This window comes from Pan paniscus, chromosome 6 (genome assembly GCF_029289425.2).
Source record: "Pan paniscus chromosome 6, NHGRI_mPanPan1-v2.0_pri, whole genome shotgun sequence".
Classification (NCBI taxonomy): Eukaryota; Metazoa; Chordata; class Mammalia; order Primates; family Hominidae; genus Pan; species Pan paniscus.
In genome coordinates this window covers 103,333,898-103,347,433 of record NC_073255.2, presented here as the reverse complement: position 1 = coordinate 103,347,433, position 13,536 = coordinate 103,333,898, and the positions used below count along the sequence as shown (strand labels likewise).

Below are 13,536 nucleotides of genomic sequence, written 5' to 3'. Positions count from 1 at the left end.
CTCTATAAGACATCTATGTTTTGCTTATGTGCCCATGATTATAGGTAATTCAGAAAAGTAAAGGTGACCAAATAGAAAATGAAAACTAAATTTTTCATAAAACTACCTGTGTTTTATGTCTAATCTAATATTTTTCCAGGCATAGGTGGCACACCCAAAAAACTATTGTATAGATATTGCTATTCTTATTAATATGTATTTTTTCCTTAACTATAACAAAAAGGAAATTAAATGTTAACAATAACAGGTAATATATTCAAGTATACATTGCCTAAGTCAAGATAAAATTCTGAAATTAAAGTTTTCAAAACTTAAAAGGTAATTTGAAAGTAGCTATAGTTTTGTAGTTCTAAAACTATTAGAAAACCTTCCTTATTTTAGATGGATTGCAATGTTTCTAATGTTGTTCAGGTGCCAGGATTATAGAGAGCAAAGCTTGTGAGAACTAGGCTTATTTGGTGAAGAACCAAGGAGGAGCCTATCTGTATAGTTCACCCAATTGTTGTTATCCACCAAGACTGTTTTGAATTAAATGAAACTTTACATGTATTTTAGGGCCATACGTGCTGATATATGCAAACACAGAATCTTGGTCTCTGATTTATTCAGAAAAGGAAAAAAGAGAAGAAAAATTTTTAAAAGAGAAAAGAAAAAAGAAAGGAAAGGAAAAGGGAAAATGGTTAGGAAAATAATTGGTGGCATAGAAGTCTGCCTTCACATTCCAAATTTTAAAAATCTAGATGTGGCTTATTAAAACAAATTTGGAGAGGAGTAAGTGAAGTTCATGAATCAAAAATATTATCTGTAATAGTATGAAACTTCAACCATATTATGAACAACAAGCAATATTCTCCAAATTGTTTTCTAAGGCAAACTGCAAAAGACAACTTTTCAAAGAAGGGCAAGTATTGCCAAAATATGATTCTTACTTGTCATGAGTACAGATTGCTGAATCACTCTTTCTTTATGCATTTGTCAAATGACACTCAGATATTTTTAGGTAAATATATTTAATTATTCCTTATTTCTAATTGAGCCTTGTACGACAAATCAGTTAATGTAATGGAATTTTTGAATTCATGATTCTAAAACCATACTTCAATTAGCAATGATATCCTACTCCTCAACCAACCTTAGTATCTTGAGGGAAAAAAAAACCTGTGTATCTCTCAAATTTATATAGCACTGTAATTTGCATATTGTTGAGCACATAGTAGTCATTTACTCTTATTTGAGTAATGAATGAAATTAAGAAAGAAAAGATAAATGGGTATGGATAATGAGACCATCTGTCCCAGTCATTGCACACCCAAGCTTGTCAATTACAGCAAACGCATAAAGCAAAATTGAGATAAATTTGCTGAAAACGATTGTAGCATAAAGCTAATCATACTACACATGGAATATCCTATAACATTGTCAATAAAATATAAGACTTTGATTTCAATAATTAACAAATTTCACAATTACCACCAGTTGAATTATGTCTAGATTTCTCTGGACTTTCAGTTCTCTAATTTTAATTGTATACTAGATAAACTGCCCAGAAGAATTCATGGAACTACAAATTTAATAGGGTGAAAGCCAAGTGTACTAACCTACCTCTCAATCTAATAAAAATGTCTGCAATATACAAGTCCCAATTCAAAATAACAGAAATTTTTAGCATAGTTTTTCAAATGTATTTCTTAGCTAGTTAGGCAGTATAATTTCTACTTTGTCAATACATTTCTCCTTTCCTTTCTTTTCTGTCTCTCTCTCTCTTTTTTTTTTTTGTTGTACTTTGTATGGCATCCTCATTGTTCTCTTATCTCTTCATTCGTCTCGTTATCTCCTCGTTGGTTTCATTTCTTTATTCTTACCCGATGTTGTTTTATTCTACTCAAGACTTCAGATTAAATTTTCTAGATCACACTTAGAAAATGTAATTATACTAAAAAAAAGCTACCAAATTAAATAAAAATTGCCCAAATCAGCATCCAAAATTAAAGCTCTGCATAGTTTTCACGATTTAATCCCAATAATTTCCTATGGTCACAAAAGTCTAATACAAGCTCATAACGTTGCTTCTCCCTAAAATGTCACCCTCTTTCTGTGTGTTGAAATCCTTCAGTCTCATAAAGTCTAGAATCAATTTTATGAAGACTTCTTGATATTTCCAAACAGATGTGATACCCTTATCCTCTAAATTGTTCCAATGATATTTGACAGTGCTAATTATAATGTGTCTGGGTGTTTGGCTATTTTTTATAGTTTCTTAAGCACATCTGATGCATCTATGAACTACCTCATTGTGGGAACTCTGCTCTATTCTGCATTGTATTTATTATAAAACATAGCTCCAAATTTTATACAGAGTAGTCAAAAAAGCCATGGAATGAAACTTGAAAGTCAGCAAACTAAATAAAACTTGGTTACTCAAATCCATGTCTAAGAGCCTTTGCTGTCTACAGAAAACTCGGTTACCTACTTAGGGAATCCCTTACCACAGTGTTTGATAGCTACTCTGTGACTCAGAGTAAACATCGGATGTCTGACTGGAAATATCTTTGTGGTTTGATGATCTTTGAAAAAATAATATATTTGAAGGACTGTTATCAGTGAAAATGCTTTTTTAATCCTTTTTCCATGCAGGTACTGACCACAGAGAGGAGTCCCAGATGACTAATGTAGTGGAAAAATTTACTCTTCTTTAGCTATTTTTTGTCTGGAAGATTGGTGACCATATGTAACTCATGCTTGATGCTGAATCAGGGAAAGAAAATGAAAGGGAACCACTGGTATAGTTGGGCGAATGGCCCAGACATACGCCTACACTACTGTCAACTCTAAATAAAGAATAAAAAAGACATGACTTAAGTCACCAAACTGAACCTTTTCCTGGTAAATATAAACTTAGTGCTTAGAAGATTGCATATAAAATGGTATTAGAGAATGTATATTATTTCTTAATGTAATATACACATTACAATAAAAACCACTTGGCTTATTTTATACAAATTTATTTTAAATAATACTGTATATATGAAAGAAAAATCACATGGAAAACGATAATTAGCTTTCTGCAAAACATATGAGGAATTCTATTAAAATACGTTAAGACAAATATTTATTATATTTAATAAGACATAAAAATACAAACATTTGGTAGAAATTACAAGTTGTAAAATGTAGGACATGATTAAAAGTTTTCCTAAGCTAACTGTAACTAGTAATTTATTGTTTTATATTTATAGATAGGACATTTACAAATCAACTACATAAGACACATAAAAGTTTTATATCAAAGCAGATGCTATCTATATTCTTGCAGATAAAACCAAATAAACAGAAATATAGCGAGAACACAATTTTTGATGCATTATGTATAGTGTGTGTCAGCTCTGAAATAAGGGCCTTGATCTTATTCATCATTGTATTCCTGGACTGAGCACAGCACCTGGAAACTGAAAGATAATAAATAGCATTTAAATGAAAAACTGTTAGAACTAATAAACAAATTAAATAAAGTAGCAGGATACATAATCAACATACAAAAATCATTAGTGTTTCTATACATTATTCAATTAAAAAAATAAAGAAAAGAGTGTCATTTATAATGACATTTTTAAAAGACACTTAGGAATAAATATAACCAAGAAGGTGAAAGATCTATACACTGAAAACTATAAAGCATGTATGAAAGAAATTGAAGACAACACATATAAATTGAAAGATATCCCATGTTCATGGATTGAAATAATTAATATTATTAAAATGCTCATACTGCCCAAAGAAATATGCAGATCAATGCGATTCTTATCAAAATTACAGTAACAATTTTTACAGAAATAGAAAAAAAATCTAAAATTTGTAAAATCCAAAAAAGATGCCAAAGAGCCAAAGCAACCTTGAGCAAAACAGAGCAAAAGTGCTGGCATCACACTTCCTTATCTCAAAATTTACTGCAAAACCATGGTAATCAAAACAGATGGTACTAGCATTAATAACAGAAATAGAGACAAATGAAACAAAACAGAAAGCCTAAGAGTAAATCTTCACATTTACAGTTAATTAATCTTCAACAAATTTGCCAAGAACACAAACAGGAAAAAAAAAAATCTCTTCAATAAATGGTGTTGGAAAACAAGATATCCACATGCAGAAGAATGAAATTAGAACCTCATTTCACTCCATATGCAAAAGTTCAAAAAAATGAATTCATGACTTAAACATAAGACCTGAAATTGCCAAACTACTATGAGAAAATTTTCTTGACATTGGTCTGGACAATATTTTGTTGTACATGAACCCAAAAACACAGGCAACAAAAGCAATTATAGACAAAAGAGATTGCATCGTACTGAATGTTTAATGCATAGCAAAGAAAACAATCAATAGAGTGAAGAAAAAACCTAAAAATTGGAGAAAATACCTGCAAACTATACATCTTATAAGGACTTAATAACTAAAAGACATAAAAGTGGCCAACAGATATATGAAAAAAAAGTTCAACATCACTAGTTATCAGAGAAATGCGAATTAAAACCACAGTGAGATATCTGTTAGATTAGCTGTTATACCAAACATAACATGTATTGAGGAAGATGTGGAGAAAAGAAAACTCTTGTACCGTTTGGGTGAGAATGCAAATTAGTACAGCCATTATGTAATACAGAATGGGGGTTCCTCAAAAAATTAAAAATAGAATTACTCTATTGTTCAGCAATCCCACTTGTAGGTATATATCCCCCAAAAATGAAATCAGTATATCAAAGAGATAGCTGCACTCTCATGTGCATGGCAGCATTATTCACAATAAACAAGATATGAAATTAACCTGTGTCCATCATCAGATGAATGGATCCATAAATGTGGTTATATACAAAATGAAATACTATTTAGCCATAAAAGTAATAAAATGTTCTCATTTAGACATCATGGATGAACATGGAGAACATTGTTAAGTAAAATAAGCCAGGAACAGAAAGATGTGTACTGCATGATCTCACTTGCATGTAGAAGCTAAAAACCTGAATTTATAGAAGCAGAGAGTAGAATGATGGTTGACAGTGGCTGCGTGTGGGGGATGGAAAAATGTTGGTCAAAGCATACAAAGTTACAATTACATGAATAAATTATGAATATCTAATATATAACATGCTGACTATAGTTAATAATAAAGTTTTTAATACATAAAATTGCTAAGAGACCAGATCTTAAATGTTGTCACTACAAAAAAAAGTATGTGAGGTGATGAATATGTTAAGTAGCTTGATTTAATCAATTTATAATGTATACATGTATCAAAATGTCACTTTTTACACCATAAATATATATAACTTTTATTTGTCAATTATACCTTAATAAAGTATAAAAAACGATGGAGACAGCCAGGCGTGTTGGCTCATGCCTGTAATCCCAGCACTTTGGGAGGCCAGGGTGGGAGGATCACCTGAGGTCAGGAGTTCGAGACCAGCCAACGTGGCGAAACCCCGTCTCTACTAAAAATACAAAAATTAGCTGGGCATGGTGGCAGGCGCCTGTAATCCCAGCTACTCAGGTGGCTGAGTCAAGAAAATTGCTTGAGCCTGGTAGACTGAGGTTGCAGCAGGCTGAGATCAATCCATTGCGCTGCAGCCTGGGCAATGTGAGCGAAACTTCGTTTAAAAAAAAGAAAAAGAAAAAGAAAAAAGATGGAGACAAAAAGAGAAAAATTTCATCTACCAGATTTAAATGTGTAACAATTCTAGTGGATTTCTTATTTGGCCAACATTATTAGTCCTATAAGATAATTTTCTTTGTTTTTAATGGTAAATTATAAAATAAAAGCCTAAAATTGTTTGATGGATATATTTTTCTAGTAATAGTCATTTTAACTTATATTTAATTATATTAAATAATATAGTTTGTTCCAAAAAATAAGAAGCAGCATTTATGATCTATCATAGTCAGTTTTAGAGAGTTATACCTAAAGCATCCTAGCATTTAAATTTAAGAAGCTCTGGTCATGAAATGTTGCAAACTTGGAGAAATATGCTGAATCACTGCAGATCCTGGGAAATATAGCATTACTGAAGATCACTAATGGATATCATATTAAAAAAACTTTAATTCTATGAATTGATTGCATTATATTAGAATATTTCATTTTATTCTAGATTTTGTAAGGCTACATTTAATGTGTTTAAAATAAACATACACAATAAGCATGCATGTTTATTAACATATTAAAAAACATATATAGTTTTACACTACCTTAATCATTTTTTTCTTTGTCTCAGTCACCCACTAATTTTATTACATGCTGGGAATGTACTTTATTCAATGCTTTATTCATGTATTAGGAGTTTATTTTTATACTTTGAGTGCATCGACTAGGTGGTAATTGTCAAGACTGTGAGAGTGCATGGATTTTGTACAAACTTTGAATACAGAGAAGGCAGAATTTGCTAATTAATTGATGTAAGCTATAAGAGAAAAATTGCCATCAAAAATGACTTCAAAGTTTTGGCTTTCAAAATTGGGAGAATGAAGTTGTAACTTACTAAGCTAGGGATGATTAGAAAATAATTATTTAATTTTGTTGATAAAAATCTATGAATGTATTGTGAACAGAAATTTGTTCTTGTTATTCACCCTCTGTAATCCCAAGAAACCCTCATGAATATACTAAAGCCTATCATCATAATTATTCAGATTCTTCTATCAACATTGAACAGTCTGGTATTAATCATGTTAACTCTCACCTTTATGAGCAAAGAAAAATCAGCCAACTCTATTTGGTTAGTGCAACTGACACTTGTGAACAAGAAGTCTAATATGATTTTCATAAACAAGCCAAAGAAATTGATTTGGTTGGACTAAAAAAGAAAAAAAAAAGGTCAGTGGAAATCCCACCAGCCCCTGTTAATATAAAGATGTATCAAGTTACAATCTTGTTTGTGATGATAATACAGTCAGACTTGTAAAGTTCTTATCACTGGCCAACTGGCATAGAAAAATTGCTCCTTCTTTTCTACAGTAGTCTTCCCTTATCAGTTGTTTCACTCTCCAAGGTTTCAGCTACCAGTTGTATAGTATAATAAGAAATTTTAAGAGAGAGAGGGATAGTGAGAAAAACTAAATTTACATAACTATTATTACAGTATTCTATTCAATTGTTAGTTATTATTGATCTCTAACTGTGCTTAATGTTTGAATTAAACTTTATTATGGGTGTGTATGAACAGGAAAAACATAGTATATACTATATAGAGCTTGACACTATCCATGGTGTAGGCATCCACTGGGGATTTTTGAAGTATCCACTGTGTATAAGGGGAGACTACTGTAGATGAAACTACAGTAGATGAGTGCAGTCTCAGTACATATACTTTAACTTATGTGAATTCAGCAACCATTTACATTTCCTCTTTTGTAGCCACCATATCAGAACTTAGAATACTGCTGGTAACGAAGCAGAATGCTATGAATACTGATTGACTTGAGTTTATAGAATACAAAAAATTGGAACACTGTGCCTTTTGGGTTTTAGGATGAGCACTATACTTCATGGTACTATATTCATCTTTTTTCTAGATGCTAATATTAGAGTATTACCCCTGTGTTAAGAAGAAAGTGACTTTTATAATAGTAATGACAGATTTACACTTGTTAATTCCATTCACTTTTGCATATAATTTATAATGTCGGTAAAACCAGTGAGAAGTACAGTCTATATATTTAAAACATGTTTTTCACTACAAAATAAATTTATGCAAAAGGAAGTAGGCTCAAACCCAAACTCTTATAAGCATGCTTAAAAGCATTAGTTTAAGTATTTCTGATTAGCACCATAAAATGATAAAAATTTAAATAAAAGAATACCTTATATTATACCTAATAAAAATGATGAAGGATATTTTCATGTCTAAAATACAAATTTTTAAAACTATCTGTCCATGAGATTTAACAGAGTCTACATTTTCTTCTAATGTAGGTTAGCAATGCATATGCTGGCTTTTCACAACAGATAGAGAAAAAACATTTTAATGATCTGCATTCAATATATTTCAAAGTATAATGCATTGTTTTGTAGTTATCAATTTATTTGCTTATTTATATTTATATGGTTTTATACATGTTTTTAAAATAGGTTAGATGTTGAGAACTTCTTTATTTAAATAATAATTTGATATTAAATATGTTTGATTAATTTCTAATAACAAGGTTGGTACTCAAGATGAAAGACGCTTCAGGGAGTTCTTAGTTACAGTAAGGTATCCTAAAATTCATTATGTACATTTTTGTAGATTTAGTAAATAGTATTTCTCATATTCACATATTTTTTAAATGACCAAATATTTTCTAAGTTAAAACATACAAATTTATTTTAAAATGTCACTGACCTCATGATAGTTTTAGCTGTTACATAATTTCCTAATAAGAGCTTACAAAAATTATCATAACTACCATGTGGATATCTGCAAAACATTTTGACATTAAAAACCAGGTCCTCGGACTTAAAAATTTAGGTACTAATTCACTCCATTTCAATGCAGTAACTGTTCTTAACTAATGCAATTTAATCTACTTCCCTTTTTGTCTTTAGTTAGTAGAGATTCAAAACATCTGGTTATGATCAAGTATTCATAATCTCCTAATTTAAAGTTACATGATTCAGAATTTTTTAATATATATTTTGGAGATAACTGAATATGTACAAAAATATGGGCAATAGGTCATATTAACCTTAAACTATTCTGAATGTTCTTAAGCTTCTATCAGAAATACAAATGGCCTATCTTTATAATTATTTCCCTTTACCCTATCTGAAAAATGCTTATATTTTACACTTCAGCCTAAAGTAAGCAAGCACTGCATAAAATGTTGTGTTGGGTAATCACTACTGCTTAGCTATTGCTCAACACATGTCAAATACAAGTAATTAAAACTATAGTGGGCCCAAGCAAAACATTAAAATTTTTGCATTCCAAAGGAGGTTCATTAAAACCAGATGACTGGCTTGGCTCGTAGAAGGACTTGGCTGAAACATGTCCACTTCAAATCCATACTGTCTTATTTGCTTACATCACAGAATCACTGACTCAAGAACCTGAAGGGTCCTCCAAAGTTTATCTAACCTCTTTCCAAGCAGAGTTTTACTTAAAATATTTTGCAGAGAAACTAATATTTCTTTACAAAGTCATATGCAAGAATATTCCAAATACTTTTTGTATCATTAAAAAGTATAATTTTTCAGTGAGTAGAAAAACAATTTAAAACTCTTTATTATTTTATTCTGCTAAAATCACCTTAATGCATTTTAGCAAATTCATTTGTGGCCTCACTACAGTGAAAGAGATCAGCACTAGCGTGAACTGTGTCATTGAATAATATTCCATTCTACATTATATCCAATACACAAACAGCATAAACTATGTATTCTTCATGGCTGCAAACTATGAGAGACTTAAATTCTTGAAAAAATTTTAAAGTGGCACTCAAAAATTTATAAAACCCATATTTGGTTAATATACATTTTTATTATGAGAAATTGATAATTAAGAATCAATTATTTAACCATTTATTATTAAAAAGAAAAGAATGAAAGAATATTAAAATCAAATTCCTTAAATAATCCATTTAAAAACATGTATTAAGTTATATATAAAGGCTCCTTATTATAGACAATTTGATGAGCTAATAGGTAAGTAACTTCAAGCAGTTTATTAGTCAAGCATTGGAAATGTGCATACTGTATTTAAAATGATTTCAAGTCATCTTAGATCTCTTAATAGGTTTACTGTTTTTGAAGCCCATGAGGATTTATCTTTTATCAAATAATCCTAAAACCTACAACTTATATTGCTTAAACATGCAGTCTTTCAGTGTACTAAAAAATAATCAATGCATATGCTTTCCATTCTGCCACTCTACCTCTGGTCAACAAAATTAAGCAGTTTAAAACACAGTTTTAGTAAGAAGGTAAAGCTTTATGACATAACACATCCAATTTTGATGATGCATGAGGGAAAAGACAGTCTTTTAAGTTCAGATTAATTTTGAGTCACATGTTCTTCCTCCCACGCCTGTTTGCCTTGAGTGAAGTCTGTTTTTTTGAGCGCAGGATGCTACTGACTGTAACTCACTCAAAACATAGGCCAGGAAGATTTACTTTGTCATTTCAGCTGAGAAAATGGAAAAAAGCTATAAAATGAAGGTATTAGGCCTTTGGTGTGCTTCATATTACACACCACTATTAAGGTGGCAAGGTATCCATCTCCTCAATACAGCATTCATAAAACATGATGTATTGAATATACTAAATTATTTTTACTTGCTAAACAGGCTTAACAGTAAGAATTTAATTCAAACTCCTACCATTACGCACAGTTTTTAATATCAATGTAAGCTTCAATCTTAAATAAAACATAAAATTATCCTCTTATAGCAACAGAACATAAATTTATTATTCCTCTTGAGTGTTTATCTCTCTATCCATGTTATTAGGCTGTGTTAATTGCCTGTCAAGAGAGGAAGCTTCTGCTCTGCCTGTGACAATCATAACCACATATTGTGCATAATATTGATATTCCATTCACTTAATGTAAGCACATATTTTGATTATAAAAGCAATGGTATGTTTAACATATTATATCTTACTACTATTTAATGTTTGCTAACCATTGAACAATCCATTATCCTCTTTAATTATGGTTGGTTCTTAAGTCAAAGACAAACTGTAGAAAACCATGTATCAATCTATACATAAAGTTATATATCTACCTATATAAAAGTCCATCTTTATATAATAGTGACACAAATTTTAGAGTGTGACAAGCTGAAACATTTTTCTTTACATAAAAATGTACAATTACATTGTGACCATGACTTTCCAAATACCCATGACAAACTCAAAATCCATGTGCCTCCAACTGATTCAGAGACTTAGGTTTCCATCACTTTTACCTTGTCTCTCAGCCATGGTTTCTATATTTGATTAGTTCTTCCTTAGTTATAGGACTGTAGAAAAGTCCACCTCAGAGGTTACTTAGAGGCTACATAAGCTTTAGTAACTTAGGGACACATACTAGTCAGTCACTCTGTCTCTTGTCTTCATCAGCTTTCCTTTTTTGTTGTTGTTGGTCATTTGGCTTATTGCAGGTAAGATTACTCCATGTTGGAAAAAGTAGTAATAATATGTCCACACAAGACTCTAGACTGTTCTTAGCAAAGCTTACTAAGGTCAGAGGAAAGTAAGGTATACACACACACACACACACACACACACACATATATAATTAGCAAAGCATACTAAGCTCAGAGGTAACCTGAGATGTAACAATCCTGTTCAAAGGCCAGGTTACCTCTGAGCTTAGTATGCTTTGCTAATTATAAATACATATTTTTCTCCCCTTTAGCACCCACATGTGCTATTCTCCCCTTTGGCACCCACATGTTAAATCCCAGAGAATAATTTATGCTGACATCACCTAAATAAGCTGATGACTGTGATCAAACTAATGGCTAATATAATAAGTCAGACCTAGGAGATATATTTTTTTGGATACAGGTTAGAAAAGGAAAACAGGATGGCACTTATTACACTGGTCCCACCCAGAATCTCATGGAGTAAGAGAGAGGCTTGGATCCCCAGAAATAATGACACTTGCTGTTAATAAACAAAATGCGAGGAAACAAAGGGCTTAAATTATGTCTTCCTCATTTTATTTTTTAGCTGTCTAGTTAACACATTTGTGTATAATTCCATGAATAGCTCCACCTAATATAATTATTTTACTTAATAAACATACACTCATCCTCTCTACAACAGGAACAATCCAAAGACATGCTGTTAAGTCACCCTGTTCTACGGCCAGCATCTCTGGGTAAAATGCATTTCCCTTAATCAAATTCAGATGTGAGTCCTCACAGCACCACTGCCAAATTCTAATTATAAACGTAACCATTCTATCTTACACAACAAACAATGTTAGGGAAAACAGAAACAGTCCAATAAAGCAAAAAGAATTAATGGTGAGCTCTTCTCTACTGTTGGCATAAATTCATTGCTTTGACCCATTCTCCTGTGTCCATTGATCTTTATTGTCACACTCACAAGGGAACACACTATTGCACCGCACAAGACTCTGCAACCTGAACAGTACTTAAGAATCATATGAGCTTTGGCCCAATAGGTTCTTGAGGGAATCACAGGTACCTGATTTCCAAGTATGAGTTCCCTAACAATACAACTCATAAAACCTTAGTCATCTGTTAGTTGAGTCATTTGAGGGTACCTTTATTCAATCAAAGAATAAATCTTGACATCATACTTCTTAATTCTATACTTTCTCTTTGCTTTATTTTTTTTTTCTCTTTTAATAGCACAAGAAATTTTGGTCATGTACCTATATGTCAGCTTGATGACTTTTCTGTTGATTTCCAGTTCAGGTCAGGCCAGTATGAAAACATAGGCCAGTATCAGGGAGGCAGAGACAGCTGCTTCCACACCTGTAGGCTGGACCCCTGTGGAATAAATATTTATATATGTGTGTGTGTGTGTGTGTGTGTACACATATATGCGTATACATATATGTATAAATACATATATGTATATAAATACATATACATATATGTGTATGTATATATACATACATGTATATGTGTATGTATATATACATACATGTATGTGTGTATATATGTGTGCGTGTGTGTGTATTTAAAAAAAGAAACTTTCAACATCTGTAATAATCAGATAGTAAAGAGAACAGTAAGTGATATTTGGGAGGGCCATGAATATCTGGATCTTCACATTTCTCTGGAGTTTCAGTCTCATTTCCTTTTCTGTTTCCCATCTCCTTGCTCTGTCCACAAAAACTTAAGGGCTGGCAAGAGAATTTGAGCTTTACACTTCCCATGTGATTGTCCAACTCCCAGTGGCCTTGGGATCAAAAGTGAATTGGTTTTTAGACTAATACTAAAGGCTTATATTACTTTTCTCTTAGAAACTAAAAAGGAAATGAAAGAAAGGAACACAAAAAGGTAATACAGCACATGTTAAAATATTTCAAATAGCATCAAAAACTGTAAAGTGAGAAGTGACTTTTTCTATATACTTGACACCCAAATTCTAGTTCCCCGACCATAGGCAATCATTGAAGCACTGCATGCATTCCTAGGAATGGTCCATGCATATTATAGCACACGTATATCTGTCACAATGTGATACCACTGTAGATCCACCAATGACTATAATAAAAAAGGTAGAAAATACTAAATGTGACAATAAAATGAAGAAACTGTTACAGGACAGGGGTCCCTATCCAGACCCCAAGAGGGGTTCTTGGGCAAGGAAAGATTCAGGGCCAGTCCGCAATGCAAAGTGAAAGCAAGTTTATTAAGAAAGTAAAGGAATAAAAGATGGCTACTCCATAGACAAAGCAGCCCCAAGGGCTGCTGGTTGCCCATTTTTATGGTTAGTTCTTGATTATACGCTAAACAAAGGGTGGATTATTCATGCTGTAGCGCTGGTGGGAGTGTAGCAGTGAGGGACGACCACAGGTCACTCTT

The 13,536-nt window shown here is 31.9% G+C and overlaps 2 long non-coding RNA genes across 2 annotated transcripts in view; one reads left to right on the top strand and one right to left on the bottom strand.

Annotated features, from left to right (window-relative positions):
* LOC134730802 (uncharacterized) overlaps nt 1-13,536 on the top strand; it is a 767,202-nt gene that overhangs the window by 634,183 nt on the left and 119,483 nt on the right. The window lies entirely within an intron of this gene.
* LOC130541712 (uncharacterized) overlaps nt 2,987-13,536 on the bottom strand; it is a 68,221-nt gene continuing 57,671 nt past the window's right edge. Inside the window, exon 4 of the long non-coding RNA XR_008955809.1 lies at nt 2,987-3,446. This is a non-coding gene — a long non-coding RNA (uncharacterized LOC130541712). The remainder of the gene's footprint in view (nt 3,447-13,536) is intronic.